Raw genomic sequence first — 15,039 nt, forward strand, 5'->3', positions numbered from 1 at the left:
TTTCCTGTGCGTCCTTCCAGTTTGGTTAACGCAGATGCAAACAAGTACGCGTGGATATTCCTGCAGCTCTCTTTCATTGATAACAGGTTCTGTCTTTGGTTTCATCACTTGCTGATGTGTCTCGCAGATATTTCCAATCTGAAGACAAGCGGCCATTCACACAAGCCTCACTTTCTTCTTTGCATGCCCCGTGGGCTCCTGGGTATTTGAGGTCAGCCTCGTTTGTGTAGCCTGGGACATGCAAGCAGGCGGGGGTGGGGTGGGGTGCGGAGAGGGTGGGATGAACGGAAGGAAGTGTTTTCTTCCCCGCTCAGCACTGCGCAGCTCTGGGGGAGTGGGTGGGAATGCCCGGATGAGCAAGGTCCAGAGAGTTTATAGTCTTGTTGGGGAGAGAGAAAAATGAGGCAAAATGGACAGTTATAACACCAGAGTGGAAAGTAGGATCTTGGTAAGTTAATTAAACTCTTTGAGCTTATGATGTATCGTTTCCAAAGCAGGGATATTTTAGTCCCTACTTTCAGGGTTACTGTGCAGATTAAACACGACTACCCAATGCCTGGTGTAAGCACTTAATATGTATTTACCTCTGTGGGGGCATAGTGGAGAGAATCAGACTGCTTGGAGGTGATATTGAGTAGGGTTTTGAAGGCTAAGTAGGAGTTTGCAAAATGGAGAAGTGGGAGTAGTACATTCCCTCCAAGGAAATAGCATGGGGTCTCCCTGCTTGCTTTTAGGTATTAGCCTTATTTCCAACAGGATGTAACCAAATCTCGTACAGAAGATGCATCCCAGCCCAGGTCAGACATGCAGAGCCATGACCCATGCCCAGTTCTGTCTAACTCTGAGCCTGGTGGTCAATGAGCACTGCAAAATGAGCAAAACGAGCACTCCTGCTCCCAAGACTCGCACGCTTAGGTTGCAACTTGGGGATTGTAAGTTTGGTAGCTGAGGCATGTTGGTGGCCTTGACGTCTCATGAGGCGAGAAGATTGCCTGGCATTCATGGGCTCAGGCGACCCTCACCGTCACTCAGCTCTGCTGTCTCCTGTGTGAGCTTCCCTCCCGGTGGGAGTTCCCCAGAAGGTGGCAAAATGGCCACTGGCAGCTCCAGACCCTTATTTGGGCAACTGAGCCACTAGACAGGAGCCTCTTTCCCAGTGGTTTCAGCGAGTCTCAGATGGGGTTCTCGCTGGTCACACCTGGGTCATGTGACCATCCCTGGACCGTCACCTGGCTGAGGAAACGCGGTCCTCTCACAGGTCGGACCGGGGCCGCATGGCCACTGTGGAGGTGGCCGGGGAGCCAGAGCTGCAGAGGGGAGGTGGTCTTCCACTGTAGCGTCGGCGTTCTGCTGCTAGGAGGAGAGGTGGCCAGCAGGCCCAGCAGCGCTCTTCGCAGAACCCCGGAGGAGCCCACAGCCTGGTCTGCTGGAGACAGGGCTGACTAGTGGTCTCCTGTGAGCCCGGGCTGGGCGGGAAAGCCGTCGTGGAGGTGGTGGGGCAGGACACGCGGCCCGGGAACCTGCCCACGGGCGGCGTGGCGGCCCTGCATGGAGCGCTGTGTGCAGGCATGGTCACAGCGAGCTCCGCGGACGGGGCAGGGTGCCTTCCTGTCTCCTCCTCACTGTCCTGATTACGATCTGAGGTAAGGACGTGTGACACAGGATCTGAGCTTCCATAATTCATGGGCCTGAACCACTCTTTTCATCTGACAAGACCCTCCAGGGATTAGCAGTGATTAAGCAAGAGAAGGAAAAGCGTTTTATGAATTAGTACCAACCCCTGGGAGGGACAAAACCAGCCTAGGGGAAGCCAGGGAGGTGAGCTCAATCCCCATGGCATCCGCTGACCCTTTGTATAGAGAAACCTGTGTTTCCAGGGCAACCACCACATCCTGATTGGACACCTTACCTTGCCAAGGAGTGCAATTTGAAACATTCTGGCATATAATTTATTGCAGACATTCTGTGCACCAGACCTGCGTCGAGTGCTTTACAGACATGATGTCCTTTCACCCTTGCAGCATGAGGGGGCTCGTCCCCATTTTATAGACAAGGGAACCGAGGTTCCAGGAAGCTAGGAAACTTCCACCAACATCACACACTGGGCGGTAGTGAAGCCAGATTCCCCTAAATCCATTTGACAGACAAGCACCTGTGCTTCCAAGCTGGGGCCCCTTCGATACTGGGGCCAGAGACCCAGTGCACCCCAGAACCCTGGCAGGTGGGTGGTGCCTGCCCACAGCCCCTCAGCAAATGTTCTGAGGACACTCGAATCAGGCACAGGCAGAGACTCCTTTCGCCTTCTGGCCCCAGAGTCTCCTGCCCCAGGTAGGTCCCCATCTTTCAGCTTCTGCCCGAACCTGGCATTCCCTTTCTCATCTAAAGCCCAGCAATTTGGGCCCCCTCTAGCTTCAGAGGGGAGGGTGGGAAGTTTTGGAGAGGGATAGGAGGGGTTGTGTAGGCGGGAATGGGGGGGGACGACAGCCCAAGGCCCCAGAGGAGGCGGGAAGCAGGGAGGCAGCTTCATTAGCCTGTCCCCAGGGGACTTGGCAGCCAGTTATTAAATGCTCCCTAGGTTGATGAACTTGGTGGGGGGGGGGGTGGGCAACAACTATGGGAGTTGTGTGTATGTGTCGGGTGGGGGTTGGCTCTGGCTGGACCAGGAAACCCTTGGTCTCATTTTATGGGGGGAGGGCTGAGACAGAGGATTCTCCAGGCTCTAAACCTGTCACCATGGCTCGGCCGTTCCTCGGCAGCAGGGATGGTGGTCAGCGTCCTTGGATGCAGACAACCCCAGAGCCGGTCCCTGGGGCACCACCACCCTGGGGGCTCCTTGGCTTCCATGGTGGCTGGGCCTGGAGGCTGTGGTGTCCACCGGCCCCTCAGCCCTGTCCTGTCTGTCTCTGAGCATCCTGCCAGCTCTATTTGTCATCTTGGGCATCTTCCTGCTCCCACATTGTAGATCATGTCATTTTCCCTTACTCCATGTGGCAGGCATCTGTTAGTGACTCGGTTCCCCAAGCCTCTTCTCTTCACCCCTGCCACACGCTCCTCAAGCCATCAGTGATGACCGGAGTCCTCCTCCCCGCTCAGACCTCTGCTGAGCAGTTGCTCCGGACGTCGCCCAGGGATGCTTCCAGCCCTGCAGACTCCAGCCGTCTCCATCCTCCGCTCAAACCTGCTCTGCCTCCGTGGCACCCCGTCTTGAAGAAGGGCACCAGCCCAGGCCAGAAGCCCTGGACTCAGCCCCATTTCTGTTCCTCCCCTGAGCCACCGTGGGGGAGCCACAGCAGCCGGCCCACTTCCCCATTAGCTCTCAGCGTCTCCTCCGGCTCCCTGTCCCCTCTGCGCCCTGGATCACACAGCTTCCCTCCTCCCGCACCGTTTTGCAGCCTTCACGTTGGTCTTGCTGCCCGTCCACATCTCTCCTGCTTAAAGTTCACTGTGGCCCCGGCACTGTGGCGGAGCCCACGCTCTTACTCTGGCACCCCACGGCCGCCTCTGCTTCCACACCCCCTCCAGCCCTTCCAGCTTTTCATCTTCCGTCTCCGCTAACTCGAGAGTCAGCTCAGCCTCTGACTCCTCCAGGAAACGCCCCTGACTGTGTTCCCGCTCTGCAGCCCCAGCAGCGTTGCGTCTCTGTGCTGGGCTCCGGTGGGGGCCCACCGGTCTGCACCGCAGCGCAGCACGCACGACCGCACGCTGGCCCGGAGCTGCCGCAGACCCGCCCGGCCTGCCCGCTGTGGGAGCCGGGGTTGTCTCGCTGCTCCTGTCATCGGCTCAGGGTCAGAGGTGTGGTTAGTGCTCAACCCCCCGGCTGCAGGAAGAAATGAAATGTCTGTTAACCAACCTCTCAGACGCCAGTGCCAGGGCCTTTTGAAGTGTGTATTGATCTCCTATTGCTGCTGTAACAAACTTCCACAAACACAGTGCCTTAAACCACGCACATTCATTCCCTTCCCGATCCGGAGGTCGATCGGGACTCTGACCGGGCTCAGCCTCACGGGGCTCAGACCAAGGCATGGGCCGGGCTGGCTCCCCCCGAGGCTCCTGGCCTTCTCTAGCTGCTAGAGGCTGCTCGCTGTCCTTGGCTCCGGGGCCACTTCTCCATCTGTGAAGCCAGAGACGGGCTGAGTCCTTTCCACGCTGCCCTGCTCCGCTTCTCTCTTCTGCCTATAAGGACGCTGGTGTTTACTGCAAGCCCCACTGGGTAATCCGGGATAATCTCCCTACGTTACACTCAGATAATTAGCAATCTTACTTTCATCTGCAGCCTTAATCCCTCTCTGCCAGGAAAGGTCACAGCACAGTCACAGGTTCTAGGGATTAGGATGTGGCTGTCAGGGAGGGGCCTTGCTCTGCCGCTGCAATGCGGAAGCAGCTGGACAGGCCAGCGCGGTGTGGGGAGAGCGCCGGGCTCTGCGGAACCCCAAGGGTGGGAGACACCGCGGGCAGGAGAAGGGTGGAGATCAGGGAGCAGGATGGTTTGATGTAGGTAACGGGGTTTCGGGAGAGTGGAAAGGGCTTCCTGTCGTACTGGGTAGGCCTGCAAGTGACAGAGACCCAACCCAAACTGGCTTGAGTGCAAGTACACGAGGAATTTATTAACTCATGGAACTAAAAAGGGCCACAGGTTGGACTTCGACCAGCTGTGGCTTGGCGAGGTTGAGGCAATGTCCACACAACTCCATTTCTCTGCATCTCGCACATTTCCTCTTCATCTGGGAGTGGCTTTGTCCTCAGCCCAGGTGAGATGGCAACGTGCAGCAGCCACACCCGCCTCTGAGCACCCAGGTTTCACGGCACCTCGGAAGAGGAACTGGCCACCGCGGCAAACCTCACTGTCCCACGGTGCCATAAGTGGGTCCCGAGTCTGGCCCCTCCCCCATCACAGGGCCAGGGGAACGCCGGGCGCTTACTGGATTGGATTTCACCCAGGTCACAGGTGGAGGACAGGAAGAGTGGGTTCCCGAAGGCAAGTGTGCACACTGTGTTACTAGATGCGTGAGGCTCCCACTTTACCTAGGGAGGCCAGCCAGGCTAGGAGAGAGAGCACTGGACGGAGAGGAGCCCCGTGTTCCACCGTGGGTTTGCAGCGTGACCTTGAGCAAGTTACTCACTGGGCCTCACTGTGGAATGAGGGGGTGAGATTGGACGCTCTCTAAGGGACCTTCCAGCTTCGACAACCTTACCGTTCGGAGGCTGTTCCCATCTGTTTAGCCCATCTGTTTTCTTGTGCCTGTAGACACTAGTAGTAAAAATCCTTAGAAAACCCAGTGAGTTTTCTGCAGGGAAAGCCGTGGAGAGCGGAGCTAAGTCTGGGCCCTGCAGCAAGGCCCGCGAGGCATCCAAGGGCTTTGTTTTCCACACGAGGCACTGGGGAGGCACGCCCTGGGTTCATGGGAGAATCTGGGGCCCGAGCAAATGGTCAGGGACTATCACGACCCACGGCTGAGTCTGCCACTGAGGTTAAGCCTCACTCTGTGCTTGGTGTCAGGGCCAGCGTTGGGGGCACTGACCCAGTGAATCAGGGTCACTATGTGAAGGCTCACTCTGGGTCTGGGGTGGCCAGCAGAGGAAGGGCACATGCTGTATGCAGGTATGGGGGACTCACATGTCATTCAGAAGTAACTTCGGCCACAGATGACTTCTTTAAGCACTTGTTATTTAACATCTTATAATGATTACTTATTCTTTTGCAGCTTGTCTGCTGTCTTTGACTAGAACGTCAGCTCCATGAAGGCAGTGATCTTGCTGTCTGTGGCACACGGTAGAGCTCCACAAATGATTGCTGAGTGAGTAACTCAGTCGCTCAGAGGTGCATGCATCCAGCTGGGGCCAGTGCTATGTGCATGTGGCTAGCAGTTCCCTGACTTTGCTGCCCATTAGAACCCCCTGGAGACTTCTTGCAAACCCCAGTGCCCATGATGCACCCATACCAACTGCCCCAGAATGTCTGGGGGCCAGCGCCAGCCATCGCTATTTTTTACAGACTCCCCGGGGTTATTCTACTGTGCTGCAAAGTTTGAGAGCCACGGCAGGAGACCACAGAAGGTGGAGGCTGCACAGGGCGGCTTGCACACAGGCAGGAGTGAGACCAGAGACTCGCGTTCTGGGTGGTAGGATGGAGACCTTTCGTCCTAGATCTCTATCACATTCTCCGGACACCTGCCACGAAGGTGATTACTTTGCTATCTCGGAATGGATTTTGTCCGAGAGTCAAGAAGAGCTCTTGCTTCCGGACTAAACGCTGGCAAATCAATTTGAGGCCTTGGCTGGAGCTGCTGATTAGGCCTGGCAGCCGGGGAGCCTCTGGCTGTTGGAGCCAAGGCAAGGCTCACTGGGCCTTTGGGAGGAGGGGGCAGGCAGGAGCTGGGGGCCAGCCTTGGGGTCCAAGAGCCCCGCCTTCTCTTGGGGGGCAGGGGCAGCTTAGATGGGTTGCTGTCCAGGTTTAGGGGTGCACGCTTGGTTTATTTTTTTATTTTTAAATTTTTTTATCTCAGCATATTATGGGGGTACAAATGTTTAGGTTACGTCTATTGCCTTTGCCCCACCTGAGTCAGAGCTTCAAGTGTGTCCATCCCCCAGACAGCGTGCACTGTACCCATTAGGTGTGTACATACCCATCCCCTCCTTCCCCCTCCCACCTGCCTGACACCTGATGAATGTTACTACTATACGTTGTTTATTTAGAGTGGTAATATTAACAGCTGTCATTTATTGAGAACTTGCTATGTGCTGTGCACTTTAAATCTTTTGTTGCAATAACTGGGCAGGGCAGGTCTTATCATCCATTTTTACGGAGGCCCTGAGAGGTAGAATAATGTGCTCGAGGTCAAATGGCTTCAAAGTACTAAGCCAGGCTTGGGACTGGGTCTGTCGGGGGAATCCAAATGTCTTCTCACGATGGGCTGCTTGCCGCATGTTGGTTCACACGTCTGCACCGTGGCTCCAGGGATCCTGTCAGACAGGTCTGAAAGGTGGTGCCTAGCCTGTGTCTGGCCTGAGGAGGCCCTCGGGAGAGGAGAGTTTGCTGAAGGCAGAAAGGAGTGAGAGGATGTTCGCTGCATGGATGGGTGAATGCAGCAGTGTTTGCTGACTGCAGGCTGAAGAGCGAGCTGCAGGTGGGCTGACGCATGCCCTGAGGCAGGCAGCCTCCCAGGTGGGCCCCGTCCCCAGGGAGCTGCCCTCCTGGTAGTCACGCCATGTGGTGTCCTCCCATGTTGGATCAGAGCTGGGCTGTGAGACCAACAGAACACTGCAGAAGGGACGGCGTGTGGCTTCCCAGGCTAGGTCACAGAAGGCATTGCAGCTTCCGCCTTGTTCTCCTGGATTACTCAGTCTGCCGCATTGTCCACATGGTGAGGACACTCAAGAGGTTCTGTGAAGAGGCTCTCCTGGAAATGCAGCCTCCTGCCGACACCCAGCACCAGCCGCCCGCAATGTGCTCGGCACCCTGGAGGCAGCCCCTCCAGCCCAGGCAAGCCTTCCGATGAGCCTGCAGCCCCAGCTGACACCTTGATTGCAACTTCACGAGGGACCTCAACCCAGAACTACCCAGCCAAGCCTCTCCAGAATTCCTGACCCACGGAAACTGTGGGAGAAAATAAACGTTTATTGCTCGAAGCCACTAAGTTTTGGGGTAATTTATTAGCAGTGACAGGCAACTACTGCACAATGCTGTTTCTTTTGAGCTGATGATTTGAGAGAGCTTCCTGCACGAGTTAGTTATTCTCTTCTGTCCCCTAACTCACTCGGGACCCTTGTCTTGTGTTACAGTGAAAAGACATGAGACAGATCTGGTTTTAAATCCAGGCTTCCCCATCCACTGTTTGGACGACTAGAGGATTTGATTGTGACACGTTCTTCTCCATTTCACTCCCTCCCCCTCTTCCACTCCTCCTCACGTCACTTCTCTTCATCAGCCTTGCCTGGGTCATAGCAGCCACAGTGGCGATGGCCGCCAGTTTTAGGTGCGTGCTGTGTGCCAGGGCCTGTGCGAGGGATCGTGCAGACATTGTTTTATCTAATTCCTTCAGCGACCCCAGTGGCCGTGGTGAGCTTGGGCATCACTCTCCGTGATGAGAAGTCCAGGGGCCGAGCAGCTGAGTCCCGCCCAGGACCGGCGGGAAGGGTCAGGACTCAGAGCCGGTTCGTCTGAGCGCAAAGCCTGCGCGTCCCCGCCACACGCCTCTGCTTTCCTGCCTCGGCTTTCCCTCGTGACAACGGTGTGGTGCTGACCCCAGACTCCTGGTGGGCTGAGGAGAGGAGGAGGCTTTGAAGCAACAGAAGGTGCCCACCGAGCGGCGGCTGCCTTGCCCCCCGCCCGGGCCCCTCCGTCCCTCGTGTGGTTTGACGTGGCTGCCTTGGGCTCCCGCGGACAGGGCCACGCCCGGTGCCGCCCAGGGCGAGAGCGGGGACAGTGGGTGCGGCCAAGAGCTGCGGACCCGGGGCCCACGCCAGGGCAGGGAGGGCGCCCTGAGTCTGGAGTCCAAGGAGAGGGTGACACCAGCCCTGACCCACCTGAGTCTGTGCCACGTGCCAGCCCTGTGCTCCGAGCGGAAGTGCCTGCCCCGTGTTCACACCCAGGCCTGCGGAGAGGCGGCGTGCGCAGACGTCTCCCGCAGGAGGATCTCAGCTGAGAAAACACCGTCCTCAGGGGGTGTCGAGTGATCTCTCAGATCGGAAGCCCCGATTAGTTACAAGTGCTGAGTGAGTGGTCTGGAAGCAGCTTCGCAGCCAGTTGAAGAGACGCAGGAGGAGGCTCCCGGCAGCTTTGGGTTTAGGAGGAAGAGAGGAGCTTCCTGGCCCCGTGGGGGGCGCCAGCAGGAGAGTGCCCCTGCCCAGGCCGCGCACAAGGGCCTCCTGGGTCACACGGGAGGTGGATTTGACTTTAAATCCCCTTCCTGCTTCAGGCTTCTTGGTTTCCTTGACCCTGCGGTGGCGTCAATGGTGACGACATCGCTCCATCTGGGGGCTCGCCCGTGCAAAGGGCTGTCTGTGGTTCCGGGTGGGCCGGTGTGGAGTGCGGACTGCCCGCTGGACTCTCCCCAGGCGGCTCAAACCCAGAAGCCCCAAACCAAACTTGTGGTCTTTCTCCAAACCCTTCCCCCACCAGTGTTCCTCACCAGTGTCCCCAGCCTCTCAGACGTCCACCAAGGGCCCAACCAATTCCTCCCTCCCCACGCCCACCACCCAGGTCAGACTGCTTTGTCTCCTCCCTGCCTTTGTCCCTGCCAGTCCCTCTGCCTGGAGTGCTCTCTGTCTCCGCTGGGTTGACTGCTCCTCATTTACAACTCATTTCAGATGTCGCCTCCTCCACGGAGCCTGCACCGAGCACCGAGCTCACCCACAGGGCTGCACGTGCTGGGGTGGGCAGCTGGCCTGTCTGCCCGTCTGTCTCCTCCATGAGCAGGGGGTCCTGGAAGGAAGGCCCTGTGGTGGGTGCTCTTGGTGCCCAGCACCGTGTTCAGACATTGTGGAAGCTCCGTGAGTGCTACTCACCTGAGAGGATGCAGACTTAGGAGAAGGCCCCCAGAACTGAAATGCGAGGGTGCTGGTACTGACTGACACACCAGGGCCCACCGAGTGGAAGGGAGAGCAGAGGGCAGCCGAGGACCATCTGAGTGTCCAGGATGGGCTGTTTCCTGAGGGGGCCCTGGCTCTTGGGAGGACAGAGCCTGGGTGGGGGTGGAGCACACAGATGCACTCCCAGGGAAGCCCAAAGCCTTGTAGGCTCTTTCTCTCCTGTCCCCAGCCTTGCGAGGCCTCAGAGTCCAGCCCAGGGCTCCGGGAATGAGCCCAGTCTTACAGAGGCTTGGGGGAAGCCCACCGTTGGCCACTGCTCCCACTGTGGGACATGTCCTCCACCACCCGGGCATCTCTGAGGCCCTGCCCTACTCTGGTGCTGTGTAGGGAAGGGGGAGTTTGCCTCTAAGACCCCGCAGTCATCCTCCATCCTGGTGTCACACCCTGATGATCCACCCCCAGAAGTGTGGGCAGGTCCTGTGACTTACCCTGTGAGTTACACAGAATATGGCGAAGGGGATGCGGTGTCATCCCCGTGGTTAGGTTGCACAGCAATGTGGCTTCCGTCTTGCTAGCAGACCCTCTCTATTGCCTTTGTGGCTTGCACGCTTCAGTGACGCAAGGTGCCACACTGTGGGCTGCCCCAGTGGAGAGGCCCACATGGCTAGGGACAGGTGATGACCACCAGCCAGCAGCCAGCAGGGGACGGAGGCTCTGAATCCAGCAGGAACTGCACCCTGCCAGCAGCCACGTGAGCCTGGAAGGGATCCTTGCCCAGCCGAGCCTTCTGATGCCCCCCAGCCCGGGCCTGCACCTTGACTGCAGCCTTGTGCAAGACCCTGAAGCAGAGGACCCAGGTAAGCTGTGCCTGGACTCCTGACCCACAGAAACTGAGGTGGCAAACGTGTTGGTTAAGCTGCTGTTTGTGCTAAGTTGTTACGTGGCCTTCCATGGCACACGGAGCTGCCTCTGACTCGGGGAGTCCAGGGGACCTGCTACCCACGGTGCACTAACCCAGGGTCCTGGGAAGATATGGGAGGACAGGCAGGAGGGTGATGTCAGGGCAAAGAAGACGGAGGGGTCAGGGTCTGCACCCCTCCCCTCATTGTCCAGCAGGTGCAAAGAGCCGAAAGGAAAGTGCCCATGGCCACCATTTGGGTGGGGCAGAGATTGATCTCTCGGGCCCTGAGGCAGCATGGAGGGCCCTAAGAATCGACCTTGTGCTGGGTGCTGGGGAGGGACTGGGGCACAAGCCAGCCCTGCCCTTACAGAGCTCCCAAGTTAGTGAGGGAGACAGGTGCAGCAACGTCCCTTCCAATAGAAGTCGCAGAGCGCCACGCACTGGATGCTCGGCACGTGGGGCTAGCGTGTGCGCGCAGGACCCCTTCACTCCTCACGGCAACTGCCAAGGTCAGAGAAGTGATTATCACCCCATTTTACTTGCGAGCGAACACTCAGAGGGGTCGAGTGGCTTGCTCAGGGTGGTTCTGCGGGGTGGCAGAGCCCGTAAGCACACCCAGTGCTGGCTGAACTCTGAGACCGAGGCTCTCTGCTGTGTGAGTGCAGCAATAGACTCTGCTCGGGCAGGGGGACAGAGGCTGTATCAGGGTGGGCTTCACAGAGGAGGAGACGTCTGAGCTGCAGCTTGAGGAGTACACCAAGGTGGGGCAGGGCACCACTTGTTCCAGGCAAAGGGGACAGAATATGGGAACACCAGACAGCATGGTGTGTGGGTGGGGACTGGGGGTGCTTGGAGCACAGAAGCAGGCGTGGGTCTGAGCAGCGCATTGGGATCATACCACTCAGGGTCATTTTGAGAACTGGGATGTTACCTATAGGCAGACGCCATCCCACAGGCCACTGGGGAGCGGAGTGTGACATGGTGAGCTTTGCATGTCAGAAGAGTCTTGCAGGTGGGGGGAGGGGAGGCATGGAAGGAAAGGGGTGGGGGCTGGGAGACGCCATGTGGCAATGGGAAGGGCCCAGCCACGGGCGGAGAGATGGGGCCTAACGTAAGGCAGGGCACGGGGTGGGGGCTGCAGGGGGTGCTGGAATGGTCCTGACCCCTCAGCAGGGCCTGGAAGAGTCTGTGCCCAGGAGGAACGCTGAGTGCTGTCCTCTCTGTGACCCCAGCCTCTGTAATGTTCAGGGGGTGCATGATGGACAGGTGAATGCCCATCCATGTGACCTGGCAGTTTTCTCAGGATGCCACACCCCGAGGAGCTTGGGCGAAGGGTGGTCAGAGACGGGTGTGGGGGTCGGCCTGGACTGCCGCCCCTCGGGCCGGGGAGTTGGTTTTGGAAAGCAGAGAGGTGGAGTGATCCTGGAGCTCCAGGCCGAGCCCTGCCTCTGGCCACTGTTGGTTTCTGGAGTCATTTCCAGTGTCCTGGCCAGAGGCCAGGGCAAGATTGGAGATTTTCTGGGATCTCTTGAGCTTTGTGGGGTGTCCCCACCACTGGTGAGTCAGTGCCTGTTTAGCCCTGTGGTGCTGACGGACAGAGAGGACAGACAGACGGAGGGCTGCTGTACAAGGTCTTTTTCTTTGTTGTCATGGTTAGTTTCGTACATCTTAGCATTTGCGTCATACAAAGGGGGAGCAACAGCCATGGCTTTTGGTCAGGTTCAGGGGGACATGAAGGGGTGCCCCTCCCCTCCCCCCAGGCACTGACACATTTAAAGGAAGCAGAGCAACAAGGACACAGCACGAATGTGGGAAAGGGTCCCCTGCGGAGCAGGATGGTCGTCTCACCTGGGTCTCACCAGGACTCCCCACTGCCACCCCAGAGCCAGCATGAGCACCTCCTATTCTCGCCCCAGTGAGGGGGTGGGGCACAGGAGCGGGGACTGGGGCAGGGACATCTGGTGGGAGGCATGTCCTCAGGCTAGGGAGACATCCCCCATCTGAGCCAGTCGCCCCCCAGCCTCCCTGTGCAGTCAGGAGCCTGTGGAACCCCAGGACGGAGCAGGCGGGCGCGGGGGCTCTCGGGGCTGGAGAGTCCGCTCAGTTTTGCTCCAGCCATGAGCCTGTGGGGCTGCTCTGCCCACCAGCCGCCCCGCCTGAGAGGGGCACTGGCTGCAATACTTCCATCCCGGCCCCCGCCCTCTCTCTCACACCTGGGAGGGCCTCTCAACTCCTGATTCCGCTTGGAAGAGCACCCACACAGCTCTGCGGCTGAGGACGCCTCCCGGTGTCCCTCCAGCTTCGGACCTGCAGTGGAGGCCGTGCCCAGCACAGGGAGATCCTGAGAGGCCTTTCTCCTTCTCTCTGCAGGTGCATCTGGGCACAGGAGGCTGAGTGGCCTTCCGCACAGGCACGTGTGCCCACCGGGGGCTGCGCACTCCCTGGCACTCATTCTTTTTTCACTCGTGTACAAATGCCTGTGCCTCCCTATTCCCCTAGCTGGGGGGTCTCTCCCTTGTGTGTTGTGTATGTGCTGAATTCTGGGGCCTCTCCCCCCCCAAGTGTCCGTGCACACTGCCCCATTGATGCATGACACACTCATCCCCCTCCCATCCTGAGGGTGACACATCACGCCCCAGGTGCATCCCCTGCTGGAGCAACCCACACAGATTTTGTGTCCCACCAGTGTGCTGCACACAGACATCCTTTCTGGGCCATTCATTAGCTGCTCCCACAGTCAGGTCTGTGTTCGAAATGACAGTCATTATGTCCCCCTGGACCTAAGAGTGATCTCTCAGCAGTGGTTGGAACCAGGTATGCACTGGGCAGAATTCTCCCTCTGCCTCCACCTCCAGGAAGACCTCAAGTTCTGCTGCCAAGGAGCAGAATGGAGGGGTCCAGATGTGTACCCAGACTAAGCCAGCCAGCCTGGAGGGCACTGGAGTGGGGCACTGGGGTGCCCAGAGGGCCTGCAGAGTCACCAGGGATGCCCTCTGACCACTTGGGGTATCCAGTATGGCTGGGTTCCCTTGCTCATCTGAAGCTCACTGGGCCTTGGTCTCAGCTACCCACTGGCACTCTCTGTGCCCTGGCATCACTTTTAAGGTTTGAAGGCCCCTGTCAAGGGGGAGACCTCTCTGAACACTTGGCATCCACCCCTGCGTCCAAGCAAGGCTCAGCCACAGGGTCTGGGGAGGCCTGGGGCCCCTGGATTGGGCCCTGCCTGTCTTTGGCCCAGGACCCCCAAGGCTCTCGAGAATGACCATCCTGCCCAGGATGATGGACACAGACAGATAGACAACAGGGGTGCGAGGTGGCTCCCCATCACAGACACAGACACAGGCCCCTGGGGGCCAACACGGGGCACAGGGGAGGGCTGAGGGGCAGGGGAGGAAGGTAAGTCCGGGGAGCTGGAGCTGCTGAGGTCCTGCTCCCCAGAGAAGGGACAGACCAGGGGACTTTTCTGGTTTCCTAAACATATGGATTGTTTTGTCTCATCTTTAAAGTATTGCAGTCTAACTGATATGGCTTTAACTATTGGAAACGGACAGAGAAGACACATGTCTCTCTCTGAAATAAAAGCATAAATCCACTAAAATGGAAAACCCGCAGAATGCAAGTGGGGCTGACGGGGAGGGGCTTCAGGGCAGGCAAGTCGCCCCCTCCCTGGCCCCTGCTTTGGGGATAGGCCCTGGTGAGGGCCAGCATGGCTTCCTGGGGCACTGCCTGGGTGTGTCCCAGTGGGATTCTGAGGACCTCAGGCAGGAACCCCCAAGGGTGGGAGGACTCTAGGCCAAGGACAAGGTCTCCTGTCGGATGTGGCCACCTGGGACTGATGGTCTCAGGGCTGGCAGGGGGCATCTTACCTGTGTTCTTTCTCTCCAAGCACATGTCCATGCACACAACTGCCTTTTCAGATCCACACACATACACACGACAGCTTAGCACATCTCACAAGTCTCTCAAACACACATTTCTGCAACACCTAACACCTAACACATACTCATCACTTCTGACACACATACCATACCATTTTGAAAACACATGCATAAACAAACTAACACATGCAAGCTCTAAACACAGATAAGATGGCTAGCACACACTTATGACACAATCTCAACTCAAACGCACCACCTCAAACAAGCACAAGTCATAGTTATGATGACTAACACACATATACAATCTCAAGACACACATACACATTCTAACCATCCACATATGCACAAAATCTCTGGACACACAATCACTGATGCAGTGTCCGCCATGCACTGTCACACACACATGGACACACACTTTACTCCCTCATTTGCTCACCTCCCCAACACCATTCTTACACAACTGAGTAGGAAGCCTTGATAACTTGGGGGAAGGGAGATAAATGCCAGTCCCATACGTCCCAGAGGAGAGTTTGTTCTTGGCCAATGAGATGAATGGACGGATGCCTTCTGTCAAGTGGGAATTGGCTTCTCCCCAGTGGCTTGGGGCTTTGGCCAGGAAGGATCCTCCTGGGGACCATGGGGGCCCTGGAAGCACATGGACAGGACAGGGTGAGGAACAGGGGTGGATAGGAATGGGGGCAGCTTGGCCACACCAATAGGAGGTCCCATGGC

This window comes from Lemur catta, chromosome 18 (genome assembly GCF_020740605.2).
Source record: "Lemur catta isolate mLemCat1 chromosome 18, mLemCat1.pri, whole genome shotgun sequence".
NCBI classification, from domain to species: domain Eukaryota; kingdom Metazoa; phylum Chordata; class Mammalia; order Primates; family Lemuridae; genus Lemur; species Lemur catta.